Genomic DNA, 19,340 nt, shown 5'->3' on the forward strand with positions numbered 1-19,340 from the left:
ATTGAGCTTCTTGGATGGTCAGCTTTTCATCTTTCATGATATTGGAGAAGTTTTCTGTCAGCAATTCTTCAGTGATCCTCTCTGTGTCTTCTGTTTTCTCCCCCTGTTCTGGAACTCCGATCACTCGCAGATTTTTGCTTTTGATTGTATCCCACATAATTCTCAGGGTTTCTTCATTTTAATTTGTTATTTTTTTTCTGATTTTTCTTCAAACAGAGTTGTATCCAAGTGTTTGTCTTCAATTTAGCTGATCCTATCTTCCACCGTTTCAAACCTGCTCCTCAGCCCTTCTCTGACACTGTCCATTTCTGAAATCTTGTTGTTTATCTTTTGTATTTCTAATTGTTGTTTTGTATGACCTCTAGTTGTGAATTTATTTTAGCATTTTGTTCCTGTGTTATTGTCTTGAATTCTTCCACTTTTTTGTCTATATTTTCCATGAATTTGTCTGCCTTTTCCATGAATTTGCCTATTTTTTCCTCATTTTTGTCTGCTTTTTGCTTAAACTATTGGATAATTCTGAATATTAGGGATCTGAATTCCCTATCAGTTAGGTCTAGTGCCTTTTCTTCTACTGGAGGGTCATCTGGTGTTTTATTTTGGATGCCTACTGGAACCATCCTGTCCTATTTTTGTAAATGGTTTGATATTTTCTGCTGTCTTTGGGGCATTCAGTGATTATTTTCCTCATTTATTCATTGTAGATTTGTTTGTTTCATCCTGCTTTTTTGTTTTATTTTGTTATGTCTGAGCAGGCAGGCTGTGCGTTCTTTGTTGTTTGCTTGTCTGTGGGCATGATGTTTTTCACGTCTTTCTCCAATGGGCAGGGTCAGTCACTCATGTATGGTACAGTGGGGCAGGTCCAGCTGAAGGGGAGCTGCTGGTCCAAATTTAATGCCAGGGAGCCAACATGGCACTAGAGACAGAAGCACCATGCCATCCCTCTACAGTAAAGACTTGAAAAACTAAGTAAAACAGATACAAACGTCAATCCTGGAACCCTAAGCATTAAATGAAGGGATAAAGAACTCAACCAAGCACCAAATGGAATAAGAAACTGACAGAGAACAGAGAGCGAGAGCTAAGGAGTGGAGGCCCCCTACTAGCTAACACAGCACGGATTTGCCATCTTGAACCCCTCAGCCACCAAGAACAATGGACAGAGAGTACAGGAAGGCAATTTCCTGGAGACAGAGCAACCTGTAACCAGGGATACATGCTTTCCAACCCCACACCCTTCTTCCCTCTGCGGGACCTCCGAAGCTCTCTGGCGGGTCATGGTCCTTTGGTCAGGGAGACACTAGCTTCTTGCCATCTCTGCTCCTTCTTGATGTGCTGTGCGCGCCACTCAGTGGGGGAGCTGCTTCCCTAGTCAACGCCACCACACCAGTGACCTCCCTTGGGGCATTTTTTTCTCTCAGTTTCTTGTCTCTCTCTGCCTTCCTTCCTTTCCTTTCTCCCAAACATATGTTGCCATGTGCCATCTCCTCTCCTTCTTTTTTTTTCAAATGTTCTTCAACCGGAAGTTCACAATTCTAGTCTCTTATGCAAAAATTTATACATACATTGTTATGTGACCCTAGTTGCTCTCCCTATACGGTGACAATACACTCTTCCTTTCAATCCCGGATTTCCCGTGTCCATTTAACCAGCTCCTGACACTCTCTGCCTTCTCATCTTGCCTCCAGACAGGAGCTGCCCATTTAGTCTCATGTATCTACTTGAGCTAAGAAGCACACTCTTCACGAGTATCATCTTATGCCCCATAGTCCAGTCTAATCTTTGTCTGATGAGTTGGCCTCAAGAATGATTTTAGTTTTGGGCTAACAGAGAGTCTGAGGACCACGTCTTCTGGGGTCCCTCCAGTCTCAATCAGACCATTAAGTCTGGACTTCTTACTAGAATGTGAGTTCTGCACCCCACTTTTCTTCTGCTCTGTCAGGGACTCTCTGTTGTGTTCCCTGTCAGGGCAATCATTGGTGTTAGCTGGGTACCATTTAGTTCTTGTGGTCTTAGGCTGATGAAGTCTCTGGTTTATGTGGCCCTTTCTGTCTCTTGCACTAATATTTTCTTTGTGTCTTTGATGTTCTTCGTTCTCCTTTGCTCCAGGTTGGTTGGGACCAGTTGATGCATTTTGATGGCCACTCGCTGGCTTTTAAAGACACCAGATGCCACTCACCAGAGTGGGATGCAGAACATTTTCTTAATAAACTTTGTTATGCCAATTGACCTAGATGTCCCCTGAAAGCATGGTCCCCAGAACACTGCCCCTGCTACTCTGTCCCTTGAAGTGTTTGGTTGTATTCAGAAACTTCTTAGCTTTTGTTTAGTCCAGTTGTAGTGACTTCCGCTGTGGTATGTGTTGTCCTTTACTTCACCTCAGATAATTCTTGTCTACTATCTAGTTAGTGAATACCCCTCTGTCTCCCTCCCCATCCTTGTAACCATCAAAGAATGTTCTCTTCTGTGTTTAAACCTTTTCCTGAGTTCTTATAATAGTGGTCTCATACAATATTTGTCCTTTTGCGACTGACTAAATTCACTCAGCATAATGCCCCCCAGATTCCTCCATGTTATAAGGTGTTTCACAAATTCATCATTGTTCTTTATCGTTGCATAGTATTCCATTGTGTGAATATATCATAATTTGTTTATCCACTCATTAGTTGATGGGCACCTGAGTTGTTCCATCGTTTTGCTATCATGAACAGTGATGCAATGATCATGGGTGTGCGTATATCTATTTGGGTGATGGTTCTTATTTCTCTAGGTTATATCCCAAGGAGTGCGATTGTTGGATCATATGGTACTTCTATTACTAGCTTTTTAAGGAAGCACCAAATCAATTTCCAAAGTGGTTCTACCATTTTACATTCCCATCAATAGTGTATAAGTGTTCCAGTCTCTCCACAACCTCTCCAACATTTATTATTTTGTGTTTTTTGGATTAATGCTAGCTTGTTGGGGTGAAATGGTATCTCATCGTAGTTTTGATTTGCATTTCTCTAATGGCTAATGATCCTGAGCATTTCCTCATGTGTCTGTTAGCCACATGAATATCTTCTTTGGTGAAGTGCCTGTTCATATCCTTTGCCTCTTTTCTAAATGGGTGTCTTTTTGTTGTTGAGGTTTTGCAGTATCTTGTAGATTTTAGAGATTAGACACTGATCAGATTTGTTGTAGCCAAAAATTTTTTCCCAGTCTGTAGGTTGTATTTTTACTCTTTTGGTGAAGTCTTTTGATGAGCATAAGTGTTTGATTTTTAGGAGCTCCGAGTTATCCAGTTTCTCTTCTGGTGTTTGTGCATTGTTACTGATGGTTTGTAATTCCGTTTATGCCATGTATTAAGGCTCTGAGCGTTGTCCTTATATTTTCTTCCATAATCTTTATCTTTTTGGATTTTATATTTAGGTCTTTGATCCATTTTGAGTTAGTTTTTGTGCACGGTGTGAGGTATGGGTCTTGTTTCATTTTTTAGCAGATGGATATCCAGTTATGCCAGCACCATTTGTTAAACAGACTATCTTTTCCCCAGTCAATGGAATTTGGACCTTTGTCAAATATCAGCCGCTTATAGGTGGATGAATTTACGTCTGAATTCTCAATTCTGTTCCGTTGGTCTATGTCTCTGTTGTTGTACCAGTACCAGGCTGTTTTGACTACCATGGCAGTATAATAGACTTCAAAGTCAGAAAGTGTGAGGCCTCCCACTTTTCCACTCCTTCTTGATGGGCTGTGCAGGGCCACTCAGCTGGGGAGCCCCTTCCCCAGTCCACATCACCACACCTGTGGGCTCCCTCAGGGCATTTTTTTTCCCGGTGTCTTAGTCATCTAGTGCTGCTATAACAGAAATAGCACAAGTGGATGGTTTTAACAAAGAGAAGTTTATTTCCTCACAGTTAAAGTAGGCTAAAAGTCCAAATTCAGGGCATCAGCTCCAGGGGAAGGCTTTTTCTCTCTGTCGGCCTTCTTCTCTTTGGTGTTCCCCCAGACTAGGAGCTTCTCTGTACAGGGACTGGTCCAAAGGATGTGCTCTACTCCCGGCACTGCTTTCTTGATAGTATGAGGTCCCCCAACTCTCTGCTTGCTTCCCTTCCTTTCATCTCTTGAGAGATAAAAAGCGGTGCAGGCCACAACCCAGGGAAACTCCCTTTACATTGTATCAGGGATGTGACCTGGGTAAAGGTGGTGTTACAATCCCACCCTAATCCTCTTTAACATAAAATTACAATCACAAAATGGAGGCCAACCACACAATTCTGGGAATCATGGCCCAGCCAAACTGATACACACATTTTTGGGGGGATAGCATTCAAACCATGACACTTGGTTTCTTGTATCTCTCTACCTTCCTTCCTTTCCTTCCTCCCAAACACCTGGCACTGTGTGCCATCTCCACTCCTTCTTGACAGGCTGTGCAGTGCTACTCAGCTAGGAAGTCACTTCCCTAGTCCATACCACCACGCTGGTGGGCTCCCTCCTCCCTTGGGGCATTTTTTCTCTCAGTTTCTTGTCTCTCTCTACCTACCTTCATTTCCTTTCTCCCAACCACCTGGCCGTGCTTGCCTTTCTTTCTTTCTTTTTTTTTTTCAGTTTCTCATTGTCCTCTCCCTTCCCTTTCTCCCACCCATCTAGCCACATGTGCCATCTCTGCCCCTTCTTGACAGGCTGTGCCATACCACCTGGCTAGAAAGCCACCATCACCTGGCTTCCTTGGGTTTGCACCACTCCAACAGCTGGCTCCCTCTGCACTTTTTTTTTTTTTTTTTTGGCTTCTGTTTCTCATCTTTCCCACACCTACTTACCTCCACATATCACATCCTCCCTATTCCCTCCTGACTATCTGCACCACACTCTGAGCACCATACCCCCAAGTGGCACAGGTGCAGATCACTGTCAGCTCAGATACATGACACAAATGACACTTCCCAGCCCCTTTACCCTCTATTGGACCTGCCCTGCTGAACCACAGCTGAGTGACCAGCTCTGCCCACCTGGACAAGGAGGTGAGAAGTATTGTGCCCACAGACAAGCAAAAAACAAAGAACTCCCAGCCTGCCTGTCCAGACATAACCAAACAAAACAAAAAAACAGGACAAAACTAACAAATCTACAATCTGTAAACAAAGCAGATAATTACTGAATGTCCCAAAGACAGCTGACAATATCAAAATATATTAAAAAACAGGACAGGATGGCTCCAGAAACTGTCCAAAATAAAACATCAGATGATCTTCTGGTAGAAGAAAAGGCACTGGAACTGCCTGATAGGGAATTCAAAGCTCTAATATTCAGGACTCTCCAAGAGATGAAGGAAAACACAGACAAGAATAAGGAAAAAAAGTAGCCAAATTTAATGCCAGAGGACTAGAAAAACAGTCCACTGTGTGCCCAGGCAGAAGAGGAAATGGTTTGGCAAGTACCTTGCCTCTACCACAGCAAATGACATTAACTTTGGCATCCAGTCAATTTTTCATTTGGCTTTTCTCTTCATTGGCAAAATATATAATACAGACATAGCCAAGTTGAGCAAGACTGAGATTCACAGGAGCCAGAGAAATCATCTTTCCCTAAATTAGCATGTCTTTAGCAGGTTTGCTGTTACTTCCTATTTCCTGACCATAGCAGACATGGCTAATTAATCATGGCATTACTTCCCTATAATTCCAGTCCCAGGCACACAATCCTTCTCAGTATTAATGGACCAAAGCTAACATACAAAACAAAACCTAAATTGCATCCCTGATTCTTCCCACCCCATACATTATATAGATGAGAAAACAGAAACCTACGAAAGTGGAATAACTTCAGTCACTCCTTGACAAAATAATATTGAGTCCCTACACTGACAGTCCCTGGGTGGCATAAAAGGTTAAGCATTCAGCTGCTAACCAGAAGGTTCGAGTTCAACCAGAGGCACCTGGGAATAAAGTCCTGGTGATCTACTTCCAAAAAATCAGCCATTGAAAACCCTATGGAGCACAATTCTACTCTGAAGCATATGAGGTCACCATGAGTTTGACTCGACACCAACTGGTTTGTTTGTTTTTTCTATATACTTGACAGGTGGCACAAACAGTTTACGCTTGACTGCTAATCTAAAGGTTGACAGTTCAAACTCACTGAGTGGTACTGTAGAAGAAAAGTCCTGGTAATCTGCTTCCATTAAGATTACAGCCAAGAAAACCCTATGGAGCAGTTCTATGCTGTAACTCACGGGGTTGTCATGAATCAGAATCAACTCGGTAACAACAACAACATGAGCTCAGACAATGTTACTTCAAACAAGATACAGGCCTGCCGTCAGGAAGTCAAATGAATACACAGGTAATTACAGTACAGTGTGACAAGTGCTAAGAAATGGATAAGGGCAGAATGTGAGGGGAGAACATGGCAGTGGCAATGAACTAGTCTTAATGAAGGTTAGGTAAAACATGCTGGAGGAAGGGCCATCTATCCTGAGTCATGAAAAATGAATAGAATTTAGCCAGGTGAAGAGAAAGGCTGGGAGGTAAGAACATTTCAGGCAGAGGAACCAGCCTGTGCAAAGATCAAAAGGTGAAAATGAGAATAACATAAGAGGAAACTATAAGAAATTTAGCCTGACTGGAGCCTATAGGGAGCCCTGGTGGTGCAATGGTTAAGTGTTCAGCTGCTAACCAAAAGGTCAGCAGTTCAAATCCACCAGCCGCTCCTTGGAAACTCTATGGGGCAGTTCTACTCTGTCCTATAGGTTCACTATGAGTCGATGGCAACAGGTTTTTTGGTTTGGGAGCCCATTGTGCAAAGAGATGAAATTAAGGGTGTATCAATTAGCTACTGCTGTGTAACAAATTGCCCCAAAACTCAGTGGCTTAAAACAATGACAGCATTATTATTCTAGTGAGTCTACGGGTGGGCTGAACAGTTCCTCTGGTCTCTGCTAGGTTCGTGCATGTATCTGCAGTCATCTGTGAGCTGGACAGGCAGGTCTCTCACATGTCTGGGCATCAGCTAGTTATAGACTAGTCTAGAATAGCCTTGATTGTGACAGCTGGGCTCTCTTCCAAATAGTCTGTCATCTTCTGGCCAACTAGCCTGGTCTTTTCCACATGACAGTGGCAGGGTTCCAACAGAGAGCAGAAGTACTCCAGGCATCTTAAGGCCTGGGCTCAGAATTGATAAAATACCACTTCTACTGCATTCAATAAACCAAAGCAAGTCATAGGCCAGCCCAGATACAAGGGGTGGGGAAAAAGACAGCATCCCTCCATGGGAGAAATTGCACCATCTTATTGCAAAGCATGTGGATACAGGGAGGGATGAAGAATTCAGGCTATTTAAAAAAAAAAAAAAAAATCAACCTACCGTAGAGAGCGAGCAGTGCAAGAAGTAAACACAGAAAAACAGACAGACCCAAATCATAAAAACTCTTATTTACCAAACTCAGGAGTCTGCAGATGCAATGGTGAGCCATGGAAAAGTTTTAAATGGGGAGAGTGACATGCTTGGATATGAACTCTAGAAAAGTGTCACCTTAACCCAGGAGATAGTCAAAGGCCTGGGCTAAGATAATGGCATGTAGACAGAGTGAAGTGGTTAGATTCAAAAGATAACTAAGGAGATGCTACTTGTTGAGGAGAAGGAGAAGGTGAAGGAAAGGGAAGCACCTAAGATTACGTAGCTGGTAAGTAGCAGAGCTCATATTAAAGCAAGGCCTTCTTCTACGTCCCAATCTGATGTCATTGCCATTATACCTCTGGCTGCAGTATTTCAAGTTCTGGGATCTTCCCATCTATCTCCAACCAATGGCAGTGCTTCCTTGGCTGTTTTCTGAAGCCATCACCAGGAAACAAGAACACCAAGGCCATCCTAATAAGTAAATCTTACTGCGATATAAAATCCAACTTATCACAGTAAACTTTCAGAGATCAAAAAGCCTTTAGAGATAAAGGAAATAACAATAAATATTAAAAACTAGCGTGCCTACTTGGTGTGGCTTGGAAGAATTATTAGCCATCATTAAATAAATCAATCACCATTGTTACTCACCCTGGGGCACACTTCTTAGAGTTGCTCCTGTGAGAAGTAGATCAGTTACAAATCAACACTTGCCATTAGGAGAATCCACCCTTTGACTTTCAATTTGGAGCCCACATTTGAAACCGATCTGCTTTTTCTGCCCACAGCATCTTCATCCCTTGGCATGTCTCTCTGAGCCAGCGGTCCACAGGCTTCAGTTCAATTTCAACTGCTCTAGAGGATGACTTCCCCAGAGTCCCTACAGTGAATTACTTATTGCCTATATTCTGTCTAATTATTACAAACACACTCTTCAAATTTGATTAAACCTACCTAATTTGTTTTTTAGGTTGTGGTGACACATAGAAACTACTTTTGTTGGTTTATTTTGGATACTCGCATCTACACCTTGACCGTACACTGTACTTTTCTGCAAAGGGGCTAGGGAAGAGTCAGGTCCAGTGCAGTAGGTGACCTGCAAAAATGGCTGCTGTAATCCCTCCCATCCCTTGTATGCAAACCCCTTTGCAGCTCCCCCCAGCAAGAGGCAGAGTCTGTTTCCCTACCCCGTGATGAGGCTTGACCTCATCTCTTGCTTTAACCCATAGAATGTGGCGTAAGTGACATTGGGTGATTCAAGAGGGCTTCCAGCTTCTGGTGCGGCTCTCTTAGATGATCTTGCCATGTGAATTAATGAGAGCCTGAGAGATACCAGTGACAGCCTGCCCAAGCTAGCCTGCTGGAGGATTACTCAAGAGGAAGTCTGCCAAGGAGTCCCTGGGTGGTACAAATGGTTAACATACTTGTCTGCTAACTGAAAGGTTGTAGATTTGAGTCTACCCAGGGGTGCCTTGGAAGACAGGCCTGGCAATCTACTTCCAAAAAATCAGCCATTGAAAAGCCTATGGAGCACAGTTCTACTCTGACACACATGAGGTCACCATAAGCTGGAATCAATTCAATGGCAAATGTTTGTCTTTTTTTAAGTGTACCAAGTCCCCAGCGCGTAGTAAGTGTTAGTACGTGTTAGTTTCTTGCCTCACTTTCTACGACCATCACTTTCTATCTTTGAGTCCCTGGGTGGCACGAACAGTTAAGCACTCAACTTCTAGCTGAAAGATTGCCAATTCTAACCCACCCAGAGGTGTCTCAGAAGACAGGTCTGGGGATCTGCTTCTGAAAGGTCACAGCCTTGAAAACCCCATGGAGCTCAGTTCTACTCTGCAACACGTGGGGTCGCTAGGAGTTGGAATTGACTTGATGGCAGCTAATAACCACCGTTGTTGAGTTAATTGAATTAAATGAGTGATTTTGTGCATTTTTTTTTAAGCATAGGAGAAAAGGAACATTTCCTCAGAATAGTTTTTCCATCTTCCTTGCTCAGAAACATATTTAGAAACCTGGCGTGATGATGAAGTGTGTTGAAGTGTGTCAGACGTGATTACCGTCTGAAGGACAGCGGCGGTGTTCTTCAAACACCTGCTGCCCCTTACTGGGAGAAAGGGCTCACTTTGTACTACATTTATAAGCAATGAGCACAGAGAGAGCACTTTGAGTTCTGAATACTAAGTATAGTTCAAAACTCTGGCTCATTGAAAAGCAGAAAGGAAAATCACAGGTTTTACAACAAAGTCACTTTTCAGATTCTCGGAATCACTTGAAAGGCTCGTTTCACTGTTTGCCTGCCAAACCTGATGTCTTTGTGCTTTGACTACGAACCACACCACATAGGTCTCCGTGGGTCACCAGGGCCTCAGAAGCAGAGGGACTGGGTGGCCGTAGCAGGAAAAACCAGTTCAACTAGCGGAGGGTAGTGTAGCAGGTAGCAACTTGCTCCTTCTTTGGAGTTCTTTGAGGCTTCCAAAGGGAGGGGGTGTGGTAGGTGGATGAAGGCCATCAAGAGGGTGTACGACATTCTCTTGCCAAGAGTGTTTGTGGGGCAGCAGCAGTAGAGCTGATAACACTCGGAAATTCAGTTAGCCATTAATGCACAAAGATATGGCACCTGCTAAACCATCCTGACCACCATCGAGATGTACAATAAACTAGTCGGCAGCCTTTCCAAAGCACCCAACCAAGACCGATGCCTGTGCTTCCATTGTCTGAGGCTCTGCTGGAATGTAGGGGGCTGTGGGTAATAACGACTGAGAGTAGAGAAGGAAGGAAGGCAATAACATCCACAATCAGGTGTTTTAGCTGGACCGACAGGGTGGGAAGTTTATTCCTAAGCCACTTTTCTTTGGCGTATGAGTTGGAACTTGCCAAAACTTGTAATATAATCAATGAGCTGGAGCCTGTATGGAAGATACGTCAATGAGTATAAATTATGCCTGAATACTCCTGTCATGAGCAATATCAGGTGTTTTTATTTGCCTAAATCACATGATGTCCACTTTCCATCCCCACACACTGAGGTCAGTGAGAGGCCTAGTATCTGTCATTTTTGTGGTTTCCTCTCTCTCCCTTGGTTTGTATCAGAACAGCAGTCCCTCATTGTCACTGCTATCACCACTGCTCCTTCTAATGCATGTGCCATGGTTGTGAGCTTTTCCCTCCATTTGTTGGTGATGGCTGTTCCGCATTCTTCAGCTTTCCTCTCCCTACGTCCCCAACCCACAGAGGCCAAAACACTCTTCCTTGCATAACCACCTAGAGGAGGTCCTGTGATTTTTGAAATGCTTTCTACAAGAGGCAACCTAGATTTCAGACACCTTACACAGAAGTCCACAAGCCCTTCCCAATCTCTATAAAGGAACTTCAGAACAGCCCTTCACCTCCTCTCATCTGGAAAACGAAAAAAGTTGTCAATGCCCCTCAGAAGCAGGGAACACAAAACTCAAGAAAGCAAAAGGCCAGGCTGCCCACAATTCCTTGTGTCTGAATGGAAACTTTACTTATTCATCCTTTGTCTCTGAGATTACCTTTGTCTCTGAGTCTACTACAATGATCAAAACAAAGTGTAGGCTAAATTATTATTAATGACAGCCTGTCTCATATCAAACCGTGGTCATGTCTCCTCCCTTCCACTTTGGGTAAGTAACACCAAACCATTATTTATAGGCATAGAAATGCAAAGTTGCTCACACAAGTTGTTCATGCTTTCTTCATCCAAGCAAGCATGACCTCTAAGACAGTAAATTCCCCAGGAGTCAGCATAATGTGCTTACTCTTCATTGCACAATATAATATACAGATACATAGTTATTTTTTGACAATGCTTTCTAATAATAATTATTACTATTATTATTATTATTCTATGATACCATTTATTGGAAGCTTATATTGTGTTAGACACTGTGTCAAGAGCTGTACATTTATTACCTCTTTTTATCCTCATAACAAGCTGTAGAAGCAATAGGCATTATTATTCCCATTTTCCAATTGTGAAAATCACGTTCAGAGATTACGTTGTCCGAAATCACCAGCTAATACACGTAAGAACTAGAATCAAGCACATATTGTCTGACTCCCAAGCCCAAGCTTTGAACCTCTATGATATGCAGTCTTCCTACATGTACAGGATATGTCCAAGCGTGGCTTACTAGGACCTCTGTGATCTAGCCCCTGCCTATCTCTCCAGACTTACATACTGTCACACGTCACATTTCTAGCCTATCAAAGAACTTACAACTCCCTAAACGCACTCTACTGTTTTACGCCTGTGAGCCTTAGTTCACACAGTTCCCTCTGGCAGGATCACCTGCTTCCCAAACTCACTGTGAAACTCGTTCATCTCACATATATCAGCTTAGACAGAAGTTCTCCTGGGAAACATTCTCCAACCCTTTCCCCAGGCTGGGTTTTTGCCCTCACTCTGTGGTCCCCTAGCAACCTAGCCATCCTTGTATCATTGTCCTTACCACATTGCATTGTATTTTCTGTTTATTTTTCTGTCCTACAGGACTCTACCCAGGAATCCCTAGGTGGCCCAAAAAATGGTTAAGCTCTCCTAACTAAAAGGTTGGGAGTTTGAAGCCACCCAGAGGCGCCCCTGAAGACAAGCCTGGTGATCTGCTTCTGAAAGGTCACAGCCTTGAAAACCCTATGGAGCAGTTCTATTCTGCACACATGGGGTCACCGTGAGTCAGAATTGACTTGATGGCACCTAACAACAACAACTAGACTTTGACCCCTTCAAAAAACAAGAGCTATATCTTATATATTTTTTAAAATACCTAGCTCTTAGTGCATTCCCTATTACATATTAGATACTCAGTAAATACTCGATGACTTGCACTGCTGATAATGTTAAGTGAATTTCTATTTTTCATCTGAAAGAGTTCCCGTGGCTTTTAAGCTAGCAAGCCTTAAAACTGAGACACTATGACATAACTAGAGACCTGCCCCAAAACTAAAATTAAAAGCTCCATTTTTAATTAAACTGTAGCTACGCCTGAAATCTTCACATGTACTGTTTTGACAAAACAATTTATCTTCTTGTGAAAGCTTAACTGTTTATAACATAAAAGAAGCAAGGGTCAGGGCTTTAGGGCTATGAGGAGTTGATTGTTAAAAGATATTTGTCAAGAATGTTCGTGTAGCTTGCCCTAGGGAAGTTCCTTTAGTCAACATTTTCCAGGAGGTTAGGAAATAGAATTGATAATGTTAAGTAAAGATGAAGCTCTGCTATTGTCTTGTAATTCTGTAACCAAGATTTAGCCCTATAGTCCCTAATTTTCTATTTTGAGTCTTTTATATTAGAATATTTTAAGTTTGACTTTATCCTAAATCACTCACTGAGATTTTGCTCCATTTCTGCTGACTCCTTATAAATCTGTAACTAAGGTAGAAGTACAAGCTAAGAAGGATAAGATAAGAAAGAAAAGGCAATCATGCAGCTATTACAGAAAATTAACTCAATTGTTCCTGATAGGATGTCTTGTTATCCCAGGATGTTAATGAATAGATTTACTGATGTTAAAAGTTTAAGATTATAGTTTAACAAATCCCTTGTAACTTTTTTCCATTAACACCCCCACCCACTCACCCCCATCTCCCCCAACCCACCCCACCTCCCCCACCTCCCATGCCTACAGCTTTTTGTTTGCTTCACTCAATAAAAACGCTTTCTCTCCTTGCAATTTGGAACACACTGCAGCATCCTGCCTGGGTGTTTGTGTATCTCCCATTTTGAGAAAAAAAATTTTTTTAAATATTTTATTGTGTTTTTGATGAAGGTTTACATAGCAGTTTAGGTTTCTATTCAACAATTTTACACAAGTTGTTCAGTGACATTGATTACTGCCTTTGTTATCTAGCGCCACTATAACAGAAATACAACAAGTGGGTGGCTTTAACAAACAGAAATTTATTTTCTCACAGTTTAGGAGGCTAAAAGTCCAAATTCAGGGTGCAAACTCTAAAGGAAGGTTTCCTTTTTCTGTCAGCTCTGGAGGAAGGTCCTTGTCTCCTTAGCTTCTGCTTCCTGGTTCCTTGGAGATCTCTATGTGTCTTGGCATCTGTCTTACTCCATTTCTGCTCACTTGCTTGCTTGTTTAATCTCTTTTATATCTCAAAAAAGATTGACTCAAGATACACTTTACACTAATCCCATCTCATTAACATGACAAAGACAACCCATTCCCAAATTAGATTATGACCACAGGCATAGAGGTAGGATTTATAACACATATTATAACATTCCACACTTTGGCCCCCCAAAGTTCATGTTATTGCCACGTGCAAAACACATTCACCCCATCACATTATCCTAAAAGTCTTAAATCAACTCCAAGTCCAAAATCTCATCTTCTGAATCATCTAAATCAAATATGGATGAAACTTTAGGCATAATCCATCCTGGGGCAAAATTCCTTTTAATCTGTGAACCTGTGAAATCTAGATTAAGTTATAGGTTTCCAAAGTACAATGGTGGAACAGGCACAAGGTAGAAGTTTCCATTACAAATGTGAGAAATTAGGGTGAAAGAAGGGATAAAGGGCACCAAGCAAATCCAAAACTCAGCAGAACAAATTACATTGGCTCTCCAGGCTTGAAAATAATCCTGTCTTCTCGAAGAACATCTGGGCAATGGTCCACCCTCCAGACTCTGGGTGTTGGCCATGCTGTCTGGATTCTGGGTGGAGGCCCCTCAGCCTTGGTCTTCAGCTCTGCCTTCCAGGCCCTCTGGGGTGACACCTCTGCTCCCTCAGCTTTAGGTGGCCCCATTCTCCTAGACTGTCTGAGTGGAAACTCCACCCCTCGACACCGGTAGGCCTCATTCTTCTGCCCTTTGAGCATGGCAGCCCTGCCGTCTCAGGTGTGGGTGGTGGCTCCATATCCCTGGAACACCTTATCAGCAGCCCCACACTCTGGAACCAAGCTGTCGAAAATCCAACTCTTTGAAATCCAGGAGGCTGAGCCCCATCCTTTAAGATCCAGGAGACTGTGGCCCCACCCCTTGAAACCTAGAAAGTCCTACTTCCCTTGCTCCTTCCAACAGTTCTGCTGATCTCCGAGCTGCTCCAGGAATGGCCCTTTTCTTTTCTTGGAGGACAACAGATGTAGCTCCTTTCGCCTCTTTCCTGCCTGTAGAATTCCAAGAGGCAGACAGCATACTTTCCTTTTGTTTTTTCTCTGTCCACTTCAGACTAAGGTGATGGGTTTTCTGCTATGGTAGTCAGTTAGATCCATCAGTCACCGGCTTAACCTCTTTAACAAAAGATTGTGTAGCCACGTCCTTGATGAAAGTTCTAGGACATGAGTCCTTAGTTTGTACAACAGAATTTTTGAAATCTTAAAGCTCTGTTTCCATTTTGCACAGTTCTTTTTTTTTTTTTTTTTCATTGTGCTTTAGGTGAAAGTTTACAGCACAAATTAGTTTCTCATTCAAAAATTTATACACAAATTGTTTTGTGACATTGGTACAATCCCCACAATATGTCAGCACTCTCCCCTTTTCCCTTTACACCCATGTTCCCTGTGTCCATTCATCCAATTTTCCCATCCTTTTCTGCCTTCTTGTCTTTGCTTTTGGGTAAGTGTTGCCCATTTGGTCTCATATACTTGATTGAACTAAGAAGCAAGTTCCTCATGTGTGCTATTGTTTGTTTTATAAGCCTGTCTAATCTTTGGCTGAAAGGTGGACTACAGGAGTGGCTTTGGTTCTGAGTTAGAAGAGTGTCTAGGGGCCATAGTCTTGGGGGTTCCTCCAGTCTCTGTCAGATCAGTAAGTCTAGTCTTTTTTTGTGAATTTGAATTTTGTTCTACATCTTTCTCCTGCTCTGTCTGGGGCCCCCTACTGTGATCCCTGTCACAGTGGTCAGTGGTGGTAGCTGTGCACCATCTAGTTCTTCTGGGATCAGGCCGGTGGAAGTTGTGGTTCATGTGGTCTATTAGTCTTTTGGACTAATATTTTCCTTGTATCTTTGGTTTTCTTCATTGTCCTTTGCTCCAGACAGAATGGGACCAATAGATATATCTTAGATGGCTGCTCACAAGCTTTTAAGACCCCAGCTACTACTCACCAAAGAAGGAGGTAGAAAATTTTCTTTATGAACTACTTTATTCCAGTTGACCTAGATGTCCCCCAAGACCATGGTCCCCAGCCCTCAGCCCCAGTAACTTGGTCCCTCAAGGTGTTTGAATGTGTCTCAGAAGCTTCCGTGACTTTGCCTTGGTCAAGTTGTGCTGACTTCCCTATATTGTTGTCTTTCCCTTTACCAAAGTTAACCCTTGTCTACCATCTAGTTAGTGATTTCTCCTCCCCACCCATCCCCTCACTTGTAACTGCAAAAGTTTTTTCTGTGTGTAAACATTTTCTTGAGTTTTTATAATAGTGGTCTCATACAATATTTGTCCTTTTGTGCTTGACTTATTTCACTCACTATAATGCCTACCAGATTCATCCATGATGTGAGATATTGTGGGGATTCATCATTGTTCTTTATCATTGTGTAGTATTCCATTAAGTCTATGTACCATAATTTGTTTATCCATTCATTTGCTGATGGGTACTTAGGCTGTTTCGATCTTTTTCCTATTGTGAATAGTACTACAATGAACACGAGTGTGCATATGTCTACTCCTGTGACAGCTATTTTTTCTCTAGGATATATTCCTAAGAGTGGGATTACTAGATCGTATGCTCTATTTCTAGCTTTTTAAAGAGGCATCATATTATTTTCCATAGGAGTTGCACTATTTTACATTCCCACCAGCAGCGCATAAGAATTCCAATCTCCCTGCAACCTCTCCAACATTTGTTATTTTCTGTTTTTTAAATTAGTGCCAGTAATGTCAGGGTAAAATGGTCTCTTTGTAGTTTTGATTTTCATTTCTCTGGGGGTTAGTGATCACAAGCATTTCCTTGTGTGTCTGTTAGCTGCCTGAATGTCTTCTTTGGTAAAGTGTCTTTTCATATCCTTTGCCCATTTTTTAATTTGAATATATGTCTTTTTGTTGTTGAAATGTTGAAGTATTTTATAGATTTTACAGATTAGACCTTTGTTGGATATGTTATAGCCAAAAACTTTTTCCCAGTCTGTAGATTCTCTTTTTACTCTTTTGATGAACTCTTTTGATGAGCATAAGTGTTTAATTTTTATGAACTCCTAGTCATTTTGTTTATCTTTTGGTATTTTGTGCATTGTTAGTCATGGTTTGTATTCTATTTGTGCCATATATTAGGGCCCCTAGCATAGTCCTTATTTTTTCTTCCATAATCTTTATTGTTTTAGGTTTTACATTTAGGTCTTTGATCCATTTTGAATTAGTTTTTGTGTATGGAATGACGTATGGATCCTGTTTCATTTTTTTACAGATGGACATCCAGTTTTGCCAGCACCAGACTGCCTTTTCCCCATTTAATGGATCTTGGTCCTTTGTTAAAGATCAGCTGACCATAGGTGGATGGATTTATGTCTGGATTCTCGATTCTGTTCCATTGGTTTATGTTTCTGTCATTGTACCAGTACCAGGCTGTTTTGACTATGGTGGCTGTATAGTAGGTTCTGAAGTCAAGTAGTGTGAGGCCTCCTACTTTGTTCTTTTTCTTCGATAATGCTTTGCTTATCCAGGACCTCTTTCCTTTCCATATAAAGTTGGTGATTAGTTTTTCTATCTCGTTAAAGAATGCTGCTGGTATTTGAATCGGGATTGCATTATATCTGTATATCACGCTGGGTAGAACTGACACTTTCACAATGTTGAGTCTTCCTATCCATGAGCATGGTATGTTTTTCCATTTGTGAAGGTCTCGTTTGGTTTCTTGCAGTAGTGTTTTGTAGTTTATTTTGTATACACCTTTTATGTCCCTGGTTAGATTTATTCCTAAATATTTTATTTTTTTAGGGGCTATTATAAATTGTGTTTTTTTCCTGATTTCCTTTTCAAAATTCTCTTTGTTGGTGTATGGGAATCCAACTGATTTTTGTATGTTGATCTTGTATCCTGTTAATCTGCTGAATCTTTCTGTTAGTTCCAGTAGTTTTCTTGTGGAATCTTTGAGGTTCTCTATCATCTGTGAATAGGAATAGTTTCACTTCTTTCCAGTTTGGATGGCCTTTATTTCTTTCTCTTGCCTTATTGCTCTAGCTAGGACTTCCAGCACAATGCTAAATGCGAGTGGTGATAAAGGGCATCCTTGTCTTGTTCCTGCTCTCAGGGGTGAATGCTTTCAGCCTCTCTGTTGAAAATGATCATCACTCTTGGTTTTGTATAGATGCCCTTTATTATTTTGAGGAATTTCTCTTCTGTTCCTATTTTAGTGAGAGTTTTTTTCACGAATGGGTGTTGGACTTTGTCAGATGACTTTTCTGCATCAATTGAGATGATCATGTGATTGTTTTCTGTTGTTCTATTTATGTGGTGGATTATGTTGATTGATTTTCTAATGTTGAACCATTCTTGCATACCTAGTGTGAATCCCACTTGGTCATGATGTATTTTTTTTTTTTTTATATGATGCTGAGTTCTATTGGCTAGAATTTTGTTGAGAATTTTTGCATCTATATTCATGAGAGATATTGGTCTATAGTTTTCTTTTTTTTGTGGTGTCTTTGCTTGGCTTTGGTATCAGGGTTATGCTGGTTGCATATAATGAATTTGGTATATTCCTTCCTTTTCTATGCTCTGAAATAGTTTGAGTAGTACTAGTGCAAGCTCTTCTTTCAGTGTTTGGTAGTATTCTCCAGTGATGCCATCCGGGCCAGAGGTTTTTTTTGTTGTTTGGAGTTTTTTTATTCTCTCTTCAATCTCTTTTCTTGTTATGGGTCTGTTAAGATTTTCTATCTCATTTTGTGTCAGTTTAGGTAAGTAGTGTGTTTCTAGAAATTTATCCATTTCTTCTAGGTTCTCAAATTTATTGGAGTACAATCTTCCACACTATTCTGTTATGATCCTTTTTATTTCAGTTTGGTCTGTTTTAATGTCCCCCACCTCATTCCTTATTTGGGTTATTTGCTTTCTCTCCTAGTTTTCTTTTGTCAGTTTGGCCAATGATTTGTTGATTTTCTTGGTCTTTTCAAAGAAGCCACTTTTGGTCTTGTTGAAGCTTTCTATTGTTTTTCTGTTCTCTGTTTCACTTATTTCTGCTCTAATCTTTATTACTTCTTTTCTTCTGGTGCCTGAGAGCTTCTTTTACTGTTCTCTTTTTATTTGTTCAAGTTGTGGGCTAGTATTTTTATTTTGTCCCTTTCTACTTTTTTTGAAGTGTGCAGTTATTACTATAAATTGTCCTCCGAGCACTGCGTTTGCTTTGTCCCGAATGTTCTGGTATGATATGTGTTCATTCTCGTTTGATTCCATGAAACTTTTATCCTTCAATAAAAATCTTTGTTCTTATTTCTAGCAAGAGTGTGTTTCACCATGACACTTTGAATAATGGATTTAAAATGATCACCATTTAATTCAACAAATATGGATCTCAAGACCACTTACTAAAACAGCAAGAAGGGATTTTAGAGAAGATTTATTTCAGGATGGTATATAACTGAAAGACTTTAGAATGGGAGGCTAAGGAACTAAGTTCAAGGCCACCTTAGCTACCTTCCAGCTCAGGTAAACCACTTGACTTCTCTGCACTTTGGTTGATTTATCTGAGGAGTTGTCATCATTAGTTGCCATTGAGTTTGCCCCAACTCAAAGTAACCTCATGTATAACAGAATGAAACATTGCCTGGCCCTGCACCATCTTCATGGTTGTGGGTATGTTTGAGTCCACTGTTTTGGCTGTTGTGTAGTGTTTTCCAAACTGCGGGCTCATCTTCCAGACTATACTGGACAATGTTCTGTTGCTATCCATAAGGTCTTCATTCACTAATTTTCAGAAGTAGATTGCCAGACCTTTCTTCTTAGTCTGTGTTATGGATTGAATTGTGTCCTGCAAAAAAAAAAAAAAA

Source organism: Trichechus manatus, unplaced genomic scaffold (genome assembly GCF_000243295.1).
Source record: "Trichechus manatus latirostris isolate Lorelei unplaced genomic scaffold, TriManLat1.0 scaffold00011, whole genome shotgun sequence".
Classification (NCBI taxonomy): domain Eukaryota; kingdom Metazoa; phylum Chordata; class Mammalia; order Sirenia; family Trichechidae; genus Trichechus; species Trichechus manatus.